Source organism: Chelonus insularis, unplaced genomic scaffold, assembly GCF_013357705.1.
Source record: "Chelonus insularis isolate UGA/USDA-ARS -01 unplaced genomic scaffold, ASM1335770v1 contig_94_pilon, whole genome shotgun sequence".
In the NCBI taxonomy this organism is placed as follows: Eukaryota; Metazoa; Arthropoda; class Insecta; order Hymenoptera; family Braconidae; genus Chelonus; species Chelonus insularis.
Window position 1 is genome coordinate 3,256,157 of NW_023276783.1, and position 23,052 is coordinate 3,279,208.

The 23,052-nt window shown below is 27.5% G+C and overlaps 1 protein-coding gene across 9 annotated transcripts in view; it reads left to right on the forward strand.

Annotated features, from left to right (window-relative positions):
• Rab26 (RAS oncogene family member Rab26) overlaps window positions 1–23,052 on the forward strand; it is a 164,452-nt gene that overhangs the window by 132,378 nt on the left and 9,022 nt on the right. For 2 of the 9 annotated variants that reach the window (XM_035092600.1, XM_035092602.1), the window contains exon 1: window positions 2,110–2,260. The exons of 6 other annotated variants lie outside the window; for them this stretch is intronic. The gene's annotated coding sequence lies outside the window, so the exon portion shown is untranslated. Of the gene's footprint in view, window positions 1–2,109; window positions 2,261–9,510; window positions 9,720–23,052 lie in introns of those variants that run through there. One more of the 9 variants, XM_035092601.1, reaches the window with a different exon arrangement.

The window sequence follows — 23,052 nt, forward strand, 5'->3', positions numbered from 1 at the left end:
ATGGATATTGCAACTACTCAAGAACTTCCCTATTATAAGGGTTGACCTAATAAACTTCCGCTTCCAAGATCCTTGCTAATATTCAGCGAATTACTTATGCCTGGCTTGTCCAGTTACACCGGACTGTTTAAGTGAATCGGCCTGTCTTCGTTTGAAGTTTCCGCTTGGATTCACTGTTCATAAAATTAGCTCAGAACAGTGAATCCAACTATTTAATTTCTCTCAGTGTATACAACTCAAACGAAAAAAATACACCATCTAGTGGCTACGTTGGATCTATGGTCAGTGTGTACAGAGAATTTTAATTCAAAAATTACTATAAAGATCATTCAAGGTGTTTGAAATCTTGGAATCATTAATTCCAGAATATTTACCTAGTAATCTTCACATAAAAATATTTTTTTTAATCAGCATAATAAGTTACATTATCAAAAAGTTATAGAATATTAACTTTTTGAAATTTTTAAATAAACATTCAAATAATATTCAATAATATGACCCCAAAAATAAAATTGTGTGTAGTAATTAAACCAGTCAACTGACAGTCCGCATATTAATGTATTAATTATGAGATTAAGACACACAAACTTGTCTTTATTACAACCATTTGACATCCCAATTGCAGGAAAGAATAATAAGTAAATCGTTTGAATAATTTGAGAAAGCACAAAGCAACTTTGAGAGCCATTTAAATATGACACTAGTTCGTAGTTCATATTGTTTGTGACCTTGGTGATGATAATTATTTTACTTCAAAGAACTCTAACTTTCTATTGTGAAAGAAACTTTGCAAGATTACAAAAAGTTTCAAGATGGTCGTTAATTAATTTCGTGTTACTATAAAAATTGGAAAAAGACTGTTCTTTAAACTTAGGTTGATGAGTGACGATAATTTTTACTCATACAGTTGTGAAGATTATTATACTTTTATCCTTCTCCCTATATATGTTGTGTGGTATGATAATAATATGAATTTATTCCTATTCTATCATTGCAGTGTCAGATATATTACATTGTGAAAAGAACGACAATCTCATGAGACTAAAAGACAGATAGTCACATTTTCGTACCAAGTAAATCTGTCTTTATCAGAATACATTTTCGTAGTCTTTATTTTAGCTGTACTTTTCATATTGTTATACAAATTCACATCATAATTTCAAATTTAAAATATCACTACAATGTATAGCCGAAAGTTCATTTTATTTCCATTAAATAATTAAACCTTTTAATTGCTAATGAAATTTAATAATATTATATGTATCTAAAAAAATTAGAGTGAAAATATCTATACAGATATTTAATAATCAGTGCTCTTAACAACTATTCTTCATAGGAAAATAAAATATAATTTTGGTAATAATGAATATTAATAGTTTTGTTATTAAACAAATATGATCAAAAAAAGAATTTCAGTTTTTATCACTGCAAATCTCACATTTTAGAAGTGTTTTAAATTAATAACTAAATTAAAAAAATAACCTAAATTAAAACACTTCTAAAATGTGAGATTTGCAGTGATTGTATTAATATTTGATTGATTGAAGTACGTTTATTCAATCAGGGAAATTTTTGTAACTTCATTTTTCCAATTCTCTGTGATTGAAATTTGTCAAATATCTTAGCTACTGTACTTCATGTAAAAAATAAGTTTGAGGAATTTTATTGGTTTTTTATATAAAATGTTATGAAATTGAAATGATCACAAATGATATGAAAAACCAAGAAATAGTTGATAGAGAATTATTTTGTGATCGATTTCCGAGTAATTCCTAGACAAAAATAAAAGCATGACCTGTTGCCATGAAGTAAGAAGCAGCTGTTAGACTACAGGCAAAAAAGGTTAAAAAATAAAAAGGGTATAAAAGTGAAAGAACAAAAGTAAAAGAGATAAAGAAAAGAAAGGGATAAAAGGGTGAATGAAGTACACATGCGCAGATTGGCACGCGCGCGTTTCCATGACATCCATTCTCGTCTGGTATAACCGGGGACGCAGAAACTCACACCGAAGAGATATCCCCTGCTGCTTTTGCTTTCAGGTGGACTAACGGGGGTTGGAAAACACCCTCGTCGACTCTCGTCACGCAGTCTCGACAGTTTCTCCGTACCGCGTGCAACTTCGAAAGACGAACGATGCTCGTCAATCTATCTGTGTCATAGAAAGCGGGAAACTTACCGTCAGTTTGAAATATCAAATTAATTTTATTCTCAGTTGTATTTCTTGTGTTTTTGAATCATTATAATCTCGACAATTTATCTTGTGAGTGTATCTACATCTATTTAACAGATAAAAGTGATTTGTTGTAGTAAATTTATGATTAATGTTATTAAAAAAATTGATGATTGACAGACATTTTTACATTTGCAATCATTAAATGTCATGGAGTTTTTTTCAATAATACTTAATTATTTTTTAATCAATGAGAATAAACGGTTAAATTCTCTACCAAATTCATTCATTGAAGATAAATTGAAGAATGAACTTTTTTAAACTGAGAATGATTATTTAAATATATTTATAAACTTTAAAGACTTGATAAAAAAAATTATACTTAAAAAGCAACAGCTAAATTTCCTGATACTTTTAGCAGTGTATTAAAAATTTTTAACATTTTTTTTTCAATTGAAAATCAAAGATTCCTGTGCTTTTTTGATACCCAAAAAATTTCTTTAATATTTGTTTTTCTCGAATTATAGCTTTAAATTTTTATTTATTGCCCAATTTTCTATTAGTAAGAAAAACACTTGCAAGTTTTTTAACACAACTTTCAATTTTTTGACGTTTACTATTTATTCACTACGTTTTAATTTATATGATTGCAAGAAAATAATGTAGTTACATAACTATTTTTCCATTCATTATTATTAATTAAAACGACTATAAAAAATATTACAAAGATTCGAGTTATTACAGTGAAAATAAAACATTCTTCCTTTGAAAAAAAAATCTTTCTAATTAGTGACAGAAGATGTTTAAAAAAAGAATGAATCGCTTTTTTGGTTATATTACTCCAATTAGTCGCAGCGTTTGTAAATGTTGTGCGATGGAATTAAATTGATAATTTTGGTCAAGTTAAAATTAATAGTTTGATCATTACACATGGATAGTAAGCATAGAGTGAAACATTAATAACATATCACAGATAAAAAAGTCAAGTAAATATATGGAAGCATTTAATGAAACGTGTTTGATTTCTCGCAATTATTCTTTGTGCCCTGTATAATTTAGTCTTGTTAGGTGAGATAAGACTGATAACCCTTAATCGGTTCACCTATATTAAAGACTTTAAACTTTCCAGAGGTTTATCTCTAAAACCCTCACAGCATACTTTGCCTCTTTCTCGCTTTTATGTATACGTTTATATTTCACTTCACTTTAATGTTAAACGATGCTTTTTCTGTCATTTTTTATAGCATTTTTAAATAAATATTACGCTCTTTAAAATATTCAATTTGATATTTATTCATTTTTTATACTTTTATTGCGGAAATAGTATTATAGAAATATTTTCTAAATAACATTTAATTAAAATAAAAAAAAGGTACACCAATTATTATTTAAATCAATTCCGTTCGGTTGGGAAACGAGCTTAACATCATAAACTTTGGTATTTATTCATTGATTAGATAAAAAAAATTATTGAAATTATAGAGAAAAATTTTTTCAACATCTCTCAGAACAAAAAATATTTTAATACAAAAAAAATTTTTATTAAAATCCAAATCAAAAATCTTCACAATTTTTAATTAAAATAATTGAATTAAAAGTAATAAGAAATATTTCGATTCATCAATTTAATAGAATTACAAGAATTAATTTTTACTGATAAAGATTAATTTAATTGAAATTGTATGAATGTATTATTATGCTTTTATGTAAAAGCAATCAGTGTTCACAGAAAATGATAGAAACTCAACAATAATTAATTTAGATTATTGTACCGCAAATTTATATGGATTCAAATCCGTACAATAACATATCGTGTTCATGTGTACAGAAATATACATCTTTAAAATTCTGTTAATAATTTATAGAATTTTTTAGTCATTTTTTATTTATTCTAAGATGTCTGAAATCTTAAAATTCATTTTTAGCACTTCAAAATTGAATACACTTTGTGAAATTATTTTATACCACTACGAAATTCTTAGCTTTGTAATATTTCGAGTAGTAACCAACATCAATGCAATATTTCATACAATTAGTTATTCGATGGTATCAATTCTGGATTTATTTCAAAAAATTTTTTCTATTGAAATAAATCTTTTTATTCAGAAACTAAAATCAGACTTGTTGAAATTAAATTGGAGTTTTTTATTTTTAACAATTCGTTCATCTTCTGGGTGCGTCCAATTACTGGTCTGTTCAGCCTAGATGGCAAATCGATCCTATTTTTTCTTTCCATGAAAGCATAGTAATATTTTTTTTTTATTCATATTGTTTAAACTCATTGAATCATTTGTCTGGAAATATAATCACAAACTGATATTCTTCTACATTTATTAATTTTTTCTGATCAATTAAATTTAATTATCTCACATACTTCAAATATATTTTGATGTCAGGTAGAAGAATATTCTTGAAGTCAATATTTGATTTCATATCTGTATCATTTGTCGAAAGACGTTTCTCCAATAACATGTTTTGTTGATATATATTTCATCAAAGGAAGTATATTTGACAAACAACATGAATCTAATTTTAAAAAGCATTGTTTATGAATATAAAAACAATTTGTTTTTGCGCGACTATTTTTTAATAAATTCTGCAGTTTATAAAGCAGAACCTCTGGGAGAAAATAAAGCATCTACGATTACTGGGGATCTCGTCGACAGCGAGTGTTTAATAATCGCACATATATACCCCGGGTGTTCATTGCGTTATTGAAGCGTGTTTTACGCACACAGGGATAATTCTAATAAGCTGGCATTTGTGCGTATGTGATCAAGAGCAAAGAGGGAAAAGTAAGGGAGAAAGATTAATATATTATATCATAACACAAATTCTAAAAGGTTATTGAAAAAATCAAACAATTCTCTCATGTTCTCAATAAAATAAATGATTGGATATTTTTTGTTTTCTTTTACAATTATTTTCACAATCACAAAGTAATTTATTTATTTTCCAATAATCTTTCTTCTTCATTAGAAACATTTTAACTTCAAAAACATATTAATTATCAAAATCAATATAAAAAAGTTTCGAAACATGTGTTCTAGGTAATGTATTATCACTAAGGATAATTAATTAAGTCTAAAGAGAAATAATTCTTAAATATCTCAAACGGTTAAACAGAATGAAATACAAATGCATTCATACTTGACTAGAATCAACCTCAGGCTAAACTGTAGAATATATATCAAGTCTTGTTAAGGTGTATCAGGTATGCTACTGAAAGTATGCTTTCTCAGAGACAAGTTAGGTCTAGAGTATGATAACATAATCTCATACGTAATAAAGTTTCAAGAAGGTTGTCTACTTAGATTCTAATGTGAATCAAAGTGAAATATCTAGACTTTTAGAAATACCAAGTAGTGTCAGGCTTTCTTAATTAAAAACATATCAAAACCAAATTATGATATTTAGACTATTAAAAACAGTAATTAGGATCAGATATAATTTCTTTGAGGTTAATTATATCATAAGGTCAGAATCATATATCAAGGTAAAAATATTTTCACCCTTATGTTCGATACATATTTTTAGACTAGGGCTAATTATGTGCTTCAATAACTTTTTTTTCCTGATTTGTCAAAAGAAACAATATTGCTTGCAATTATTCATCTTTTTATATTATTTCAATTAATAGTTTTTTATATAAGATACTTTTTACGCATAATTTCTATTTAATTTTCATGTATTTTAATAACAACTGTATCTGTTAAGTAAATAATAAATATTGCAAAGTAATTGATTACGATTTTCATCTACTTGGTTGTTCTAAGACATATTCTTATTGATGACGTTGAGTAAAATCAGATTTAAAAACTCATATAATTCTAAAGATAGTTTGATAATACTTCAACTAGTTGAAATAAGTTACATTATATTTATTTTTTCCATTTTCGAGATCAATTTGAAATTTGAATTTCCGAAATAAATAGAGATATTTTAAAAATTTTTAATTGCTTCTTTGATGGAAGAAAGGATTAAGAAAAATAACGTTGCAACTCAGAGTAATCTGGGTTACACAGTAAAGTTTAGTCTGCAAGAGAGAAATTTTGACGAAGCAGAAGGAAAAATTTGACCATCTTAGAGCGTAAATTTTATTGTATCTGGGTAGTGTGACCAGATTAACCGGAATCATCAGATAATTTCTACTCAATCTTTCTTTCCATTTAGGAAAAACGATTTGACCTACTTCTAGACTAATACTGAATCAAGACTAGCTACATCAGCCCAATTTTAAATCAAGAATAATCGAAGAGCTTATCAATCTTTATTTCCACCAGTCCGTCAATGTATTACAATTATGACAAGACTTCTAATGTGTTACTAATTCAATCTATTTTTAATAAACAATTTATAAATAAAACAAATGTTAAGATGTTATAAAATTTTGATAAAATCTTTACAAATGTAAATTTCTAAATAATTCATCTGATAAAGTTCTTCATCTTGATAGCCATAAATCAAGCAAGATTTTTCATACCAATTCAATGTCTATTCTCAAAGTCTCATAAAGTAAATAATGATGTAGACGAGGGTAAAGATTGTTTCATTGGTGCAGTTTCAAAGACGGAGAAATATCTCGAGAAGTTTCTATCGGAGATGAGCCGGTTTGCCTCCTCTTTATTTCCAACGATATAATTGTGTGCAGAAGCCCCCGGGGTCTTTTCATTTTGTATTCCTCGTAGTCATCCTTGGTGGTAGGAATGTTAACTTGATATAATAACCCAAGAGTTAGGCGAATTTAATGCATACCTATGCTTTCCATCAGAAGATATATACCGCGAATAGGTAATGATATAAAGTGCCGCGAGCTGAAGAGTTATATAGATGTGAATAAGAAGCTGTACCGTGTTAACGAAACATTTGAATTATATGGTAGAGCAACACTTAAATATCACTCTGATTATGATAGTGTCATTCGTCACGCGATAATACTTTAAAATGCTTTTAAGCACCCGTTGAATTCTCATGTAATTTATGAGATAAGCATTTGTTATTGTCCCCAATCAATTTAGGAGTGTTATCAACACGCCATGCATAGAGTATATACTTCCGGGGCTCGAAAATGAGATGCATTTCCCTTTTGAATTTTGATAAAGCATTGGCATGTTTATCTTTCAAATATCACATTTGAATATTTGATTGAATACACAAGCATGCTTCTTTGATTGATTTTGACAATTTTTGTTACCTTTTTTTTCTTTTTGAAGTAACGTTTTTAAAAATTTGAAGGAAAATATTTTTATTAATGAATTGCAACTGTGAAATAAATGTGGAATAATAATAGTTGAAAGAAAAAATATTATTTGTCATAATAATTTTTACCAAAATATTCTCTTGTGCATTTAGTAATGATTGAGTACTATTTAAATAGAAATGAAGAGGCTGGATACGACTGGTCTACCCAAATTGTCAATTTATCATTTGATGGCCTTGAATGCTGGAAACCACTTTACTTCATCCACATTCAAATTGTTCAAAAAAAAACAAATAATAGGAAAGTAAAATTACGTTTTCGAATTAAATATTCACTTGTCGTATTATTTGAAGATAACGAATATTAATAGTAACTAATAAAATAGATAAAAATATTTTCTTTATAATAATCCGTACAAATAAATTCCGTTCCCAAATGTTTCCCCACGTTTTCTTTGTGGGAATTGATGAATTTATCAATAAATTAGTAAGAACGAGATCTATTTATTGCACTAGTTGAAATCATAATTTATGTTAAAATTAAAGCAAGTTCCCGTTTTACCCCATTTTAGGAGTGAAAGAATTGATTTTTCAAATGTTTGACCTGATTCCGCATTTCTAGGCATTGAGACGAAGAGAATGAGTGGTCAAACTTGAAAATCGGACAACTTTGATTTTTCGACCCCAAAAAATGGCAAGTGGTACCCCTTTCCATTTTTTTAGGCCAAAAAATAAAAGTTCTCCGATTTTGATGATCAAGGACTCATTCTCTTCGTCTTGATGCGTAGAAATGCGGAATTGGGGCACCGCCCGGAAAAACTTACTATAGCACCCTCAAACAGGGGTAAAACTGGATACACATTAAAAATCATCATTCCCTTGACTTTAAATCCCTATAACTCATGAACGGACGGTCCAATAACTGTTTTTAGGGACGTTTTAAAATCCTCAGAATCTAAGCTAAACATGCATATCCATACAAAATGTTTAAAAAATTTATTTCACCTTTAAAATCGCCAAAATATTAAAAAAAATCATAACTTTGGGGAGTTTGCCAACTATTTTGGCAATTTTGAGGGTGAAATAAATTTTTTAGACGATTTTCATGGATATGTATCTTTAGCTTAGATTCTGAAGTTTCCAAATACTTCTTAAAAATCATTATTAAATGACTCGGATAAGAGTTATAGAGGTCTAAAGTCAAAGTAAAGGTAAAAAATCATCTACTCTTCGACTTCGGATCCTTATAACTTGTGAAACAATTATCAGACGATGATTTTTGCAGTTTTTCGCCAATATATCATTATTTCATTATGTTAAATTTTCAAAAAAATAAATAAATTTTGTTCCCCAAACGTTCCCCATAGTTCCACGAAGCGAACGTCGGGGAACTCCTCTATTGGAGAACATTCGGGGAACCTTTGAGGAAAATAATAACATTGAAATAGATCTAGATTTAGCATAAAATAAGTAATCATTTATTAATTTTTATGATAGCAATAATCATAGAGTAAATTTATTACATTCAAAATCAAAAATAGTTTCATTCATAATAAGATGTAAAGACTAATGCTTTATAAAACACAAGAAAACATTACTAACAAAAAAGGTTTTAATTTTTTAATTTAAGGATGACTACCAAATAAGTAATCATCATTGTCATCCAAACATACAATAGTTAATTATCAGGATTAAAGAACTTGAAATAACTTAGAAATGAATAACTGAAAAGTACGACAGAAATTACCCATCAATTTGTTGAGTCAAAAATAGAAAATTACCTAAATTTGTTTCTTTCTTTGAATACTTTTCGTCGTGCAGTAAAACAAAAGGAAAAAGTTGTTAAAAATAAGTAATAAAAAAGAGACAATTACGAGTTTACTAAAATATTTTTCATTATGGAACAAAATATTTTGAATATTTTATGATTTAAATAATTGAATAGTTCAAGTACGATACATAAAAGTAAACTATGTGAGTATCTCATAGGAAGTAGATTTTTAATTATTTTTTTATTCATACGTCAACTCAACATTAACTTCCGCTAGTTTGTTATCGCAATTTCCTCACTAAAGTTGAAGCATGGTATAGTATGCTCTTCCTCTTTGCTTGTCATCAATTCACGGGTCGTTGAGTAAAGATTTCTCAGTGAAAAATAGTCGCTTTTGTTTTTATAAATTTTCTACCAATTAAAATAGAAACTTCCTGTGAAAACAAAATTATTACATGCAACAAAAAATAAACAGTGAAAGATAACGTGAAACAATAAATAAATTCTAGAAATTTTTTACTGATAACAGTGTGGTGAAGTTAATTTTTCTTACTCTTTGTAAACTACATTTAAATGATTGTATGTACATTGTTAATATGTAGTTTATTTTTTAAACAAATTAGCATAATTATGACATGCTTCAGTATTTATTTGCAATATCAATAGTAAACAAACATTATTTGTCATCAATTTATCCATAAAGCGAGAAATATTTTAATTAAACAATTTCTGCAATTTAGATATACGAGAAAATTCAATTATTTAGCTGTTACATATGCACGAGTAATAAAAATAATTAATAGCTCTAGTATATATCTAAAAATAGTAGAATGTTTTCAAATATTCAAAAAAAAACTGTCATACATGATTAAAAAGTAAAAACGAGATCAAAGTGTATTTTAAATAATATTTATTTTTATTTTCACATATTTTTTAGATATTCTGTAAATTATTGTATACAAACCTTTTCGTTTATACGTATCAATGTGATATAAAAGTCATTTTGTCTACTCGATTTTTCCACGTCGTCGCTCCTGGGAATTAAATTTATCGACTCGAATGACCCAGCAACGTATGTGCCATCAGGGGCTTCAAATTATACCTCTTTATTTTTCATAATTCAAAAGATTCTTCGATTATTGGTTTTCATGTAATTCGAAATGTCTATAACATTCATCATCGGAAGTATATGCATTCATACTAATATTACGGATAATTTAATCAAAATCTTTTCTATGTAACATGACATAAAATTAAATGTCAATTTCTGATAGTAAATAATCCAGAGAAAATATATAATACAAAATATCAGTGAACATTTCCTATGAACCATTCTGAATGAGTAATATAATAAGTTGCAGTTACATAATATCTTATTGAAGGTCTTTTTTTTCAATACATTTACTTTTATAATCGAAAAAAAGTTTAGAAAGGAAGTTCCAATAAATTTATTCACAACCATAAGCTATTCAATGAAAAAAGGTTTTTCTCCTTCACGAGTCTTAAAAATTCTTTAGTATGCATAAATTTATTGTAATTGATCCATTTGGTTTCTTTTAGCACAGTTTTCAAGATAATACAATACAATCTTCTCAAACTTTATTCCAAAAGAATTGATGACATCTTTTTCCTTGCTATCCTCATTAATTCACAAGGATTATAGCCATACTTAGCATCATGAAACTAGGAATCTGCTATAATTCCTCAGTTCCATTCGATTGAAAAGACATTTTCCATTTGACTTTAAAAGCAAATTCGTCCTGATTATCATCAGCTTCACATCCAGAACTTGCAACTTGTATCTTCAAAGTTTTTATTTGAAAAAAAACCATCTTTACATCACAGCCATGGTGATTTATACATCAAGGAAGAAAACTGATAGGAGTATAAGTCTTAAGTCTTTATATATCCTTCAGCTTGGCTTTGCAACTTACTTAAAATCACGATTTTCGAATTTTCTTCAATCCTAGATTCGAAGAAGTCGTCTGACTTTTATCAAAGAAGCAAGAAGTCAGATTGATCACGTTTTGAATCTAAGCTGTAGGTTTCGTTTTTCACCTCTTGGATTTTTATACGAAAGTTGTGAAGTAGGTCTTTGACATAATCTACATCCTAATTGAAAACTGATCTGTATCATGAACTCATGGCACATCTACATGGATACATATACATTTATAAGATTCAGGTGTTCTTGATGAACTTAACCATATCCCTGGTGTATAATAGTCACGTTCAAAGTGATTAGATCAAAATACTTCTTCTTGTTGCTTTATCTTCATGGTGAGATAGACTGATTTACATGAAAATATGATTAGCAATATTGTGTAATTGCATGCACTATCTGGGTCATCTGTGGTTCTTCAATAATTATATCATATCTATTATTATATATTGAAGAATGCAATATGTGCTCATGATTTCAGTTCTCTTTGTGAAATTCATTAAATGTTTGATAACTTATGTTGAGGTTTATTCCACGTACAATGTATTAAATCTAATTTTAGATATACAATTTTTAAAAAATTCATCCATGTAGATAGATACATGTTGGTTAATTTAATTTAGTAGTTGGAAAAATTATTGCATTTATAAAACATAGTTTAGGAATAACGACATAATGTTAAACTAAAAATGAAGTTGATCATTCAATTCAATGACACAAATAAAAAGTTTTACAATTTTGTAAAAAGTAGATAGAGACTGTGGAACTTTATATGGATATAGTAATCATTACTTATCTAAAAATTTACTTTCAACATTGATTTTTCCTGTAATAAACTATTTGTTGTGCAAGAATTTCCTTAAATTATCAACCATTAAGGATAGCAATGATGATAAGGTTTCAAATTCTGAGATAAATTTCAACGTTTTTAGATCATATCGCATAAAATTTATTTTGCTTTAAATTAGCAGATAGAGAAAATTGAACATCAACTTAGAACTCTTCAATACATACATCCTAAATAGGGTTATGAAATAGACCCATCATTGGCTGTCATAACTAGCATTGTGTTAGTAATGCGAAATGGCTGGGTCATGGCTGGGTGATAACACCAATTTCACAGCAACAGCAATTATCAATAAATTTATTAGAATAAAATATATTTACAAAATAATATTTATCAGTTTGAACGTAACAATAAAAATGCATTTTGAATAATTAAATCTAGAAAATCACTGAGGGTTTATTGAAAGGCCTAAGTACACAAGAAGGAAACTTTGGAGTAGAATACTCAGTTGTCTGTGTGTGTGTGTAGAGTTCTAAAATCCAACGTTTAAGATTATATAAATTTAGCTGAACCGAATAAGCTAAACGACTTAGTTGGAAGTCAATAAACTGGATAAGGCTGCTTCTTATATATTAGGTATAGAAAATTTCGTGATTGGTGATCGCAAAATCATCCCTTTTTACTTTTACTTTTTATCGCCTCCTATCTTACTAACCCTGATGCTACCGGTACTGTGGTAGGTTGGGTAAAAAAAGGAATGTGTTGAAGGTTTATTTATGACGATCGTGCGAGTGACGAGGGTGCGGTTTTGCTCAATATATAGAATTCACGATAAAAAGTCGATAGAAGCAATTTTGTAACGCTCGCTCAACCAAGGTGAGGCTTTCACCAAATCTCAATTGATTTCTCTAAAGCACACAATTTAAATTGGCGGATTATTCCAAATGGATTGGTAAAAAGTGACGAAAAGTGTACTATAGAGAATGTTGTTATCTTTTATCAATTATGGATTTTACTTGTACTTAGAAAATTTATTGTAAAAATTTGCATTTTCATCGAGTTTTGAAAAATTATTTATGGTATTTTTGGATGTACGAACGTTAATTTTTTCATGGTAGAATTTTTTTAAATGTAGATATTCGATTTATTTTTAATAATGAAAAATTTTATAAAAATTTCAGCACAATTGTGCCGCTAGTTTTCGAGAACTATTAATTTGAAATTAATTTCTTTACACTTGATATTTTATTAAAACTGTGTTACCACTTAATAGGTAAATGCAGATTTAGCAAGATATCACGTGATCTCCATAAGAGCCTGAGTAAAAAAATTAATTTCAAATTAATAGTTCTCGAAAACTAGCCGCACAATTGTGCTGAAATTTTTATAAAATTTTTTATTATTAAAAATAAATCGAATATCTACATTTAAAAAAATTCTACCATGAAAAAATTAACGTTCGTACATCTTTAAATACCAATAATTTTTCTATGTTCAAAAATCAGTTAAAATTTGATAAAATTTTTTAATAAACTTTAATATTACTGATAGAACTTTAATTTGCCTATAGTTGTTTTACTATAATTCAGGTAAGTGTTTAGAATTTGGGCTCGAAATTAATTTTCTGGGGAAAATGAATATAATTGTTTCATACTTTAATTTAGACTATACGAGAAACGGCAAAGTGAAGGAAACCACGAAAAGACAAATTCAAGCACGATTAATAGGAAAATTTACACGAGTTCGGGATAATTTAATCGGTAGAGCATCCAACGCGCAACTGGAATTTCCGGGTTTGATTCTCGGTCCCAGCCGTGTATCTGTTTTTGAAAAATTATAAAAAAAAGGAAAGTGAGATGACAGAAATTATTACACTGAAAGGAACAAAGAATATCTGTAATAAATCGTCAATTTCTGCATATTTAAGGCGTTATATATTAAAATAAACAGGCTTGGGCAAGCAAAAATGATTTATTGTAAAAATAAACCGTAATGCTGACACTTTTTTTCCTGCGAATGATTTTTTTGTAATCACCACATTTTGGTATATAAAAAAACCTTGGCGCAGAAAAGAAATTCGATTTTCTATTACTCCTTTTTTTATTTGCACCATGACTAGATTGTACACGAAAGTTAAGCAAAACAAAGTTAAACAATTTGTTTTAACAAATATTTTCCTCAAGTTTTTTCATGATTTCATCAAAATAATCAACAATTAAAAATGATGAGCTTTCCCGGACTGCTGGTTCTTGATCGTTATCTAGGGATATTATCATAGCAAAAGTTGCTATTCCAACTAGATGAAGCATAGAACCATTTTTATCATAGCAAACTAAAGGACTTTCCGGACGGTCCAATAACCGTTTTTAGGGACGTTTTAGAAACTTTAGAATCTAAGCTAAATATACATATCCATAATAAACGTTTAAAAAATTTATTTTAGCCTCAAAATCGCCAAAATATAAAAAAAGTCACATTTTTTGGGAGTTTGCCGAGTATCTAATATTTTATCAAACCAAAACATAATTTGAGTTTTCGTAGTACTTACAAAACTTTTTTTAAACCACATTTATTGTATGTTTTACTACATTTTTCGCACTTATAGATAACGGGGCTATTTACATAATTTTATCATAAAAAAAAAAGTAAAAGCATAAATCAACTATTATTTTTGTTCAAAGTATCAATAATAACAAGGGAAGTTTCATTTTAATTCGCTGGAAAATTGGCCTGTTGGAAAGTTAACACGTTTGATTCATGTTCAAAACAATAGTCTCTCAATAAGATCTCTCAAATTTGTGTAAATTCGTCTATTAATTGTACCTATACTCGTCTTTCTGTGAGTCTCTCGCACTTCAAAGTCCTTCGTACTACCTAAATTAAAGTACAGACCACTCATATTTAATTTTCCTCAGGCAAATGTCTTGGAGCCCGAATTTTGTACTTTCAGCGCGAAAATCAGATATTGAGTTTAGGATATAATCTTTTAAGAAATATACAACTGAATAATATAGTCAATTAATAATATTACTCCATAAAATTTTAGAAAATAAATGACAGTGATTGTTATTAATACTATTGTAATTTACACAAATTGATTGACTGTTTTCTCGAAATTTATTTTCGCAAAACACGATCATATGTTTTGAATATTATTTTAATTTTGAATTATTTAAGTGGAGTAATGAAAAAATAATTTAATTAAAAAGTAATTACTGGACATGGATAAAAAAAGTTTATCACAGTATTCGGAGTAATTTAAATTATTTTAATTGGATTAATGTCAAGTAAAAAATTTATTTACACAAACCCCAAAAAATTTTTATATATAAATATATTCAATTTTCATGTTTAATTTTATTTAATTCAACGTTACATCTATAAAAAGAGCTATGTTATCGATTTAATTGTCAAGTTACGGTAAATTCAAATTGATTTCATTTTTCAAGCAATGCAATCTAGAACACACAATTTATATAAAAAAAAAAAAAAAAACAATAAAGCCTTATTACAGTGGAAGTAATCTTTCATTTTCAGAATTGTTTTATACAGTTTTCCAAATCAAAAAAGAATTGATTCAGTATCAATCAAAAAGCATTGTTTCTTTTTCGATGTATGTAAACGAAGATATTGTTTTTTACTTTATCAATCCTCAATATTTTTTGTAAACTAAAGCTTGAATGTTATTTACAATTAGATATTCTCGTATCAACCATAAAAATATCTATTTTGTTAAAACAACAAATGAAAAATTGTTTTAAAAAAAAAAATTTATTTTTTTAGTTCCTTCAAAATAAAGTTGGATTTATTTATAAAGTATCAATAACAGTTGAGCATGGTTTTAATTAACGTATTATTTTCAAAAGATAGGTGAAAAATCTTAATAGGTCATAAATTTACATATTAAATACTGCATGGAGTGTTGATAAATAATAAAGAACCATGAAAAAAGCATAAACATTTTTAATAGAATATTAGAGAATTTAGTTCTGTACTGACCCACTATTAATTGTATAAGAGTGTTTCAATTATCAAATATTGAATTTGTATAAATTAATTATTAATAAATAATAATACAATCTGGTATTACGAAAAATCATTACCCGAATATTATCATCGGTTTTTGAAATGATTTATTACAATTAGAGAAGTACTTTTAATTATTCACAAAAAAACAAATGGGGATGTTGGAGTAGAATAAATAGAATATCACAGAATAACAAAAACTGTTGCATGTAATGTATCACTACGAATAAAATAAAAAATATAAAAACTGTTTATTTAAAAAAATATTTTCCATAGATTTATTTCGAAAACGTAGGAATTTTTTTATTCAAATTAATTTTCAAACAATACAAAAAGTATTCGCGTTTGTATTTTTAATACACAGTTACTGACTAAATGAATAGCTATTGCATACAAAAATTAAAAGTCAATACATTACGTATATTTTCATATTTTCAAGTGCAATTAGATAATTTCATTGCTATTTTTATTGAAAAAAAAATTCCTTTTATTATTGATTAATTATAAAAAAAATTTTTTTACAGTACAGTTATGCCTTTTTTCAATTTTTTTGAACGAATAGGTTTACCACCATACAATGACGTGAATAAAGAGTATATTGATGTAAAATATGCATAAAGATGAGAATAGACAAAGCTGTAATGCTTTGTTGTAAACTTGATTACCCATCATCAATGGGAAGGTTCACAATCTATAGATATAGAGGAACTAATTTATCCTGTGTCGAAAGCTTCATACTTTCTTAGAAAACCATAGCTTCATTATAAAGCTTTTTCCATCAATGCTATCAGAATTTAATAAGCACCGTGGTACTTTCAGAAAACTATGAGAAATTATAAAAGTTTTCAACTTATATAACTGTAGTTAAACCATACAACTATTTTGTCATCAGCATCGTGTTCTGTTCATGTTTTTCTGAAGAATACATATATTTTCATCAGTCTCTGCTCAGATTGCCACTGTTCGATTAAATAATTAAAGTTTCATTTACAGATAAATGATAGGAGAAATTGATATAGAAGAAAATATCAAAATAGTATAAAGCATAGAAATATTACACATTAAAGAAAAAATGATCAGATGGTGTTTGATTCTATTCAACACTTGAAAAATTCTGAGTTTAGTATTTTACCTTGTAATAGTCTTCAACACACAGTACGAAGACAATCGACAACAGAAGCTACCGGAATGATTAGAAATAATTACATGAATAAGTTAATAGTATTTTACTACATTTGTCGCTCTTACAGATAACAGAGCTATCTATTTATTATTATTAGAGAAGGAAAAAATTATAATCGGTAGTTTTATTGCATAATACACATGTTCTCAACATTAGTTTACTATTACAACTTGATCCAAGTTCAGAGCTGGTTATAACAAGTATAAAACAACCAATGATATCTGAAAATTTCAAGTGTATTTTTTACGATTATTATACTGCGAATTGAGTTGATACTCATTTTCTTCAGTCTGAAAGACTGGTGATGCTTTCAAAATAATTAATTGAACATAGAAAGGTAGGAGGATCTGCAAATAAATATTTCGGAGTAGGAGGTAAAGAAAATAAAAATAATAATAATTACATTGAACAGTGTTGGAAATTCAGAATTATGGTGAAGGAACATTAATTAAATATAGACTGAATTGGTTTTGTTATACCAAAAGTATGGATACTTTAAATAGAAATAACAAATTGTGCTAAGAAGTGCATCTATATCCTTCAGAGATTCAACAAACAGCTCCATCACTTCAAATGATATTAAAATTACCATACATTGGAAGATCATTATTCTGACATCTCTAAAATAAGTTATTCTGCACAAAGTACAGTAAATTATCCGGTAGGATAGAATTGATCATATTATTTCCATAAATTTCTTTCTTTATAAAGACGTTGTGCAATTGTTAACACAAAAAAACGTTTTATTCAATTAGAATGTCCAGCAATTGTCAACAAGCTGTCAATAGCTTTTTGTAGACCTTACATAAGGCATTTCTAGTATTCTGTTATCATATACTTATAGCCTACGATTAAATCAACATTGGTTGTCACGTTGATGATAATTGATTTTAAATATTACGAATAGTAGATCTCATTTAATTATATCATTGTTAAAGGCTCTATTCAAGATAAATGGTTATAACATGTAAATAAACTTCAAGCTGTCAGCGAAAGAAGTGTTTAATTGTAGAGAAAATCTGTGAGAGATTAGACTCTATACGGAATATAACAATTTTCTACCCTTTACTCATATTCACGTACAAATGATGATAAGCTTTGTATCTTGTTGGCACACTGCCTTCGGGTAACTTGTTAGGCCAGAGAACATACGCAAGCTATTAGCAAGCCGATAATTCAAAGACTCTTGTTCACGACTCAACTTTTATCTTTCTAAACTCATATATCTCGTGAAATGGGAGAATATAATATATTTTATTTTTAAAAGCTTGGATAAAGTAATCAAGCAATCTTTTTAATTCGTATTTTATCATAAGCTAAAATGTCTCATGAAATTTGTTTGAAAAGGAAAATTAATTCGTTATAAAACGTAATATAGTGGAACCTCTAATATATTTGTCTCTAGTATTTTAAACTTTTACGCAATTAAGCGGTACAGCAATTCCCTACTCTCTTTCTCCCTATACTTTGTACGATGCGTTTTTATACCACTCTCTTGTATATTGAGTAATTTTGAGAACTCATATGTATGAAGTACTTAATAAAGAAGTCACTCTGTATGACTAATAATTGTAGTCAGACATACCTGAAGACTAACAGAATTGAAAGCTACTAAATCACTTAGATTTAAAAAATGTGTGATTAACATTCATCTTTTCAAAAAATTGTACACATAAATATTCTTATACGGATGTAGCTATAATAATTTAGCATCAAGTGGATAGCACGTTTTTTTTTCAATTTAGTTTAGTTCCGCATTCGAAACCATCAGTATCAAGTACTATCAGAAGACCATTATCAAACCCGAACCGATCTTCAGGTCCTTTGCTTCATAAATTCTAAGTCTCTTCATCGTGGTCGCACTGGTGTTCCACCAAATTGAAGCCATACATGTCTTGACCCAACCAGTAGCGGATAACATGATTTTTATTCTTTTGCTAAAGTGGTGATCATAAAAAATTACGCTGTTGGCCTTGAATGCATTGACAGTTTGCTTGATTGTTTTAACTAATTCTTCGACATAAGTCCTAGATATTTTATTGATTTTTTTTGGTGAATCTCGAGTTGAACATTAGGAATAGAGCTGTCTTCATTGAAGGCATTTATTCTGAAAGTTTTCAAACATCACCTGGATCTATTTGAGAAATGGTTCTAGCTTCTGTATATTCTGTCACCTTTTTGAAAGATGGACTCCAGTTCCAACTCGATGAACTTCGCACCCTTTCCTGCTCCGTAAATTATACCATCATTTACACAAGCTATTGACTTAGCATTAGTTCCTGTATTCGAGTTGAATGCGTTTAGAAAGTCGTCAGTAAATATGTTACATAGTATTGGCGCGTTAACTATACCCTGCGGGAGTTCATCATTGATGTGAAATATCTAGAGAAGTGTTGACTCCATTCCAAGTTACAAATTTTGTATCTTTGATCATACTCATTATAATCACGATTAGATTTTTATTAAATTCTTTATAAGAAGCTTCAAGTTTAAGCACTCCTGCCAAATGGAATTAAATGCATTTTCACGTCTATTGAAACGCCTCCTACTAATATATTATTATCGCAATGACTTAATATCAGCCTGCTGTTAATAATAATAGTTAATAATAAATTCTTTAAAAATATAACTTTAGTATTCTATTATTGATTTTATATAAGGTTCATTTGTGTTTAAACAACTCCCAGTATTTTGAATTAGCCAGTCCGATTTAAGGTTTCTCGTTTTGGCCTAAAACGAGTAACGCCCACAAGTAGTGTTTTGGAGTAAATTTTGGATTTTTGTCAGGTAGACTTGACACGATCAGGGGTTGAGCCAACTTACCTTTATCCTGGTAGCGTTTCTATTCTTGTGGATTTCTGTAAATTTCTCTCTTACAGGAATCCTCTCACATCATAGGATCACTGATAATTACATTATCACATAAAGTTGATAAATTCATTTAATATTCATTATAAATTTTTACTAGTGACGTCATTTTTCTTTAAACTATATATAGCTCAAATAAAAACAATATTTATGTATAATATTTTATAAAAGTATCTCTACTCAAAAAGTATTTTGTCTATTAGTACTTTAATCAATATGTTGTTTGTATATCAATTAAAAAATTCGGTATTGAACTTGATAAAGAAAATGGTCAATAACAAAGCTACATGCAAAACATTCTGTTTTTTACGTGATTAAAGAATTTTTTTTATGTTTAAGCCCTCGTGCAAGAGACATTTTCCACCCTTAAAGCACGTAATAGCATCAAAATAAATGATAAAAGGGAGATATCTGCCTCTAGGGGATTTGATGTACATATATGAGCAGAGGGGGTTGTTTGCCAAACGGACTTTGTCGGTATCGAATCGCACAGGCATAGTAAAGTATACAGATATATACGATACTTGGAAATAAACTACACAAAAGCTTGACTTCGACTCTTCGTCGTTTGTGTGTCCTCCCCTTCGTTATATTTTCATACTCAGCAAAAACCAGAATGGTATGAGTTAACTATCTCAATTTCCTGTCACACATTATTCCCTCAGATGTTTAACCCAATTTGTACATTTACATTTATACTCTTATGTTAAATAAAAAACAATTCGATTTAACATGCTAATAATAATATGGTTAATTAACTATATTTTTATATGGTTTTTGTCATGTAGATTTCACCTCACATGGATTTTTTATTATGATTTTTACAATGGATAAAATTCCTTTTTTAAAAACTATAATTGAGACTGAGTTTTTAAAATAAATCCTTTGTTAAAGTTCGTAATTATTAACATTAATTAACTTCACTGTTATATTGAAAATCATTGGTTCTTAGTTATAATAAAAAGGGTAAAAAATCACAAATTGATTTAGAAATCTAAGTATGATTAGTTTTTTTGCTGAAAATATTAATTTAGTAACGTCAATTTTATTTTCATTTGAAGATTGATTGTAAAATTAAACTGTTAAACGTTGTATATTTTATATAAACAAATAACTGAGAGTGTTTCAAATTAAAGTATATCATGCGAACGCAATGAAAACTCAATAAACGAAGTATGCAAAATTTTAATCGATTTTCAAATGCTATTATACGTCGAAAAATTGATTACAGACTTTTAATAATTATTTCGTGGCATTTTACGTTGAGTGCATACTCCATTTTGTAATTTAAAATTTTTTAAGCTTCAACTTACACCGAGTTTCAAAGAACAAATATAATAACAATAAAAAAATACATAAAAAATATTTTAAACAACTTATCTGTTTCCCTAATTTTTTTTACATGATCGATCATATTTTTGAATTTGTGTTTTTTTTATCCGCAACTATTTTCATAGTTGATGAATAGATAATAATATTATTAATAATAATTGTCATGATAATTATAATAATAAAAAAAGGTTAATGATTGTTTTTTATCATCCTTCTAAATTGAATCAATAATTATATTTTTAAGAAGATTAACACTTAATTTTTTCCAATAAGTAAGAATAGTTTCAAAATATACACACACATTGAGTTTGTAAGAGCATGGACTTTTCGATTAACTGATGAAATGTGTTTAGTGATGCTTTGTGGCGTAGCGGTTAGAGTGTTGGACTCAAGACCTGAATGGTAGGTCGGTCATTGCTTACGAACACAGGTTCGAAACCCAATACCTTACAAATATATTTTTAAAAAAGTATATATATAATAATGTCATTTTTCTCACACGATGATGATAAAAACTGCAGAGATTAGTAACAAAAGATTGAGGTCGTTCTGGCTGAAATCGAAACTAATCTATGATTTGCATTGTCATAGTTACTCTGAGTGTGAAAACATGAAAATATTTATGATATAGATTACTCCTAGGTAATACAAGAATTTTATTACATTTAGTAACAAAATTAAACAACAAATAATAAGTAATAATAATTAAAAAATAAATAGTCAATAATAAATGTTAAGTTAATTATTCAGCTAAAATTGGCTGTTTTCAAAGGATTTCACATATTATTATTTGTGATGTTAATAATAAACTGATAAATTAATTTTTGAAGAAGAATAGCAATTTTACAACGTTTGTTCTAAATATAATTGAATATTCATTACGAAATAATTTATCTGCAATAATGAATTTAATTTAATTCCATATAAAACAGCTGTTAATAGAAAATTCAATCAATTTTAACATTTTCCAAGCGACAAGAATTGATATAATTTAATGTTTATTGTCCTACAATAAAATATTAATATTGTAATCAATTATCTACTAATACCTTGTTTTTTAATAACATACATTTTTTGGAGCAATATATATCGACACATTTATTTATTTGTCTATATTTTGGGAGTAATATTTTTTATAGAAAGCAAATACTTTTTCTCATAACAACCCAAGTCAAACAATAAAACCTTTTGACATAAAAAAAAGAATAAAATCAAGTCTGATTAGTCCAAAACAAAATCTGTATTACAGATATTTTCCAATATTAAAGGAATAATTATAAAATAATATTTTGTAATTTAACTGTAAAACTATCTAAAAATAACAAATATTCCTCAACATAGTAATTAAATTTTTGGAGTCATAAAAACAGTTTTATGATTAAATAAATTTCTTTTTACAAACATTTAATATATGATTATAAATAGTTAAGAAGATATATTAACCATTAACAAATTACTTAGTTAAGTCCAATGAATTTACTGAAATGCACATGTTTTTTAAAAAATATTTATTGAATATTTTATTAAAATAGTACATGTTTTTATGTAAACATACTCTAAACAATTATGCAATCATATTTTTATTTTTATTGCCAAAAATGTTTATTTCTCTTCTCATCAATTGTTATTTTATATTTCAATTTTATCGGATGTATTTTTAAAATAAACAAAGCAACACGCACCATTGCAATATCAAATATAAATTTTCCATATATCCCGAAATGTATTTTTTACTCATATATACATGTTTTTTTTTTTTAATTATAGCAACTGT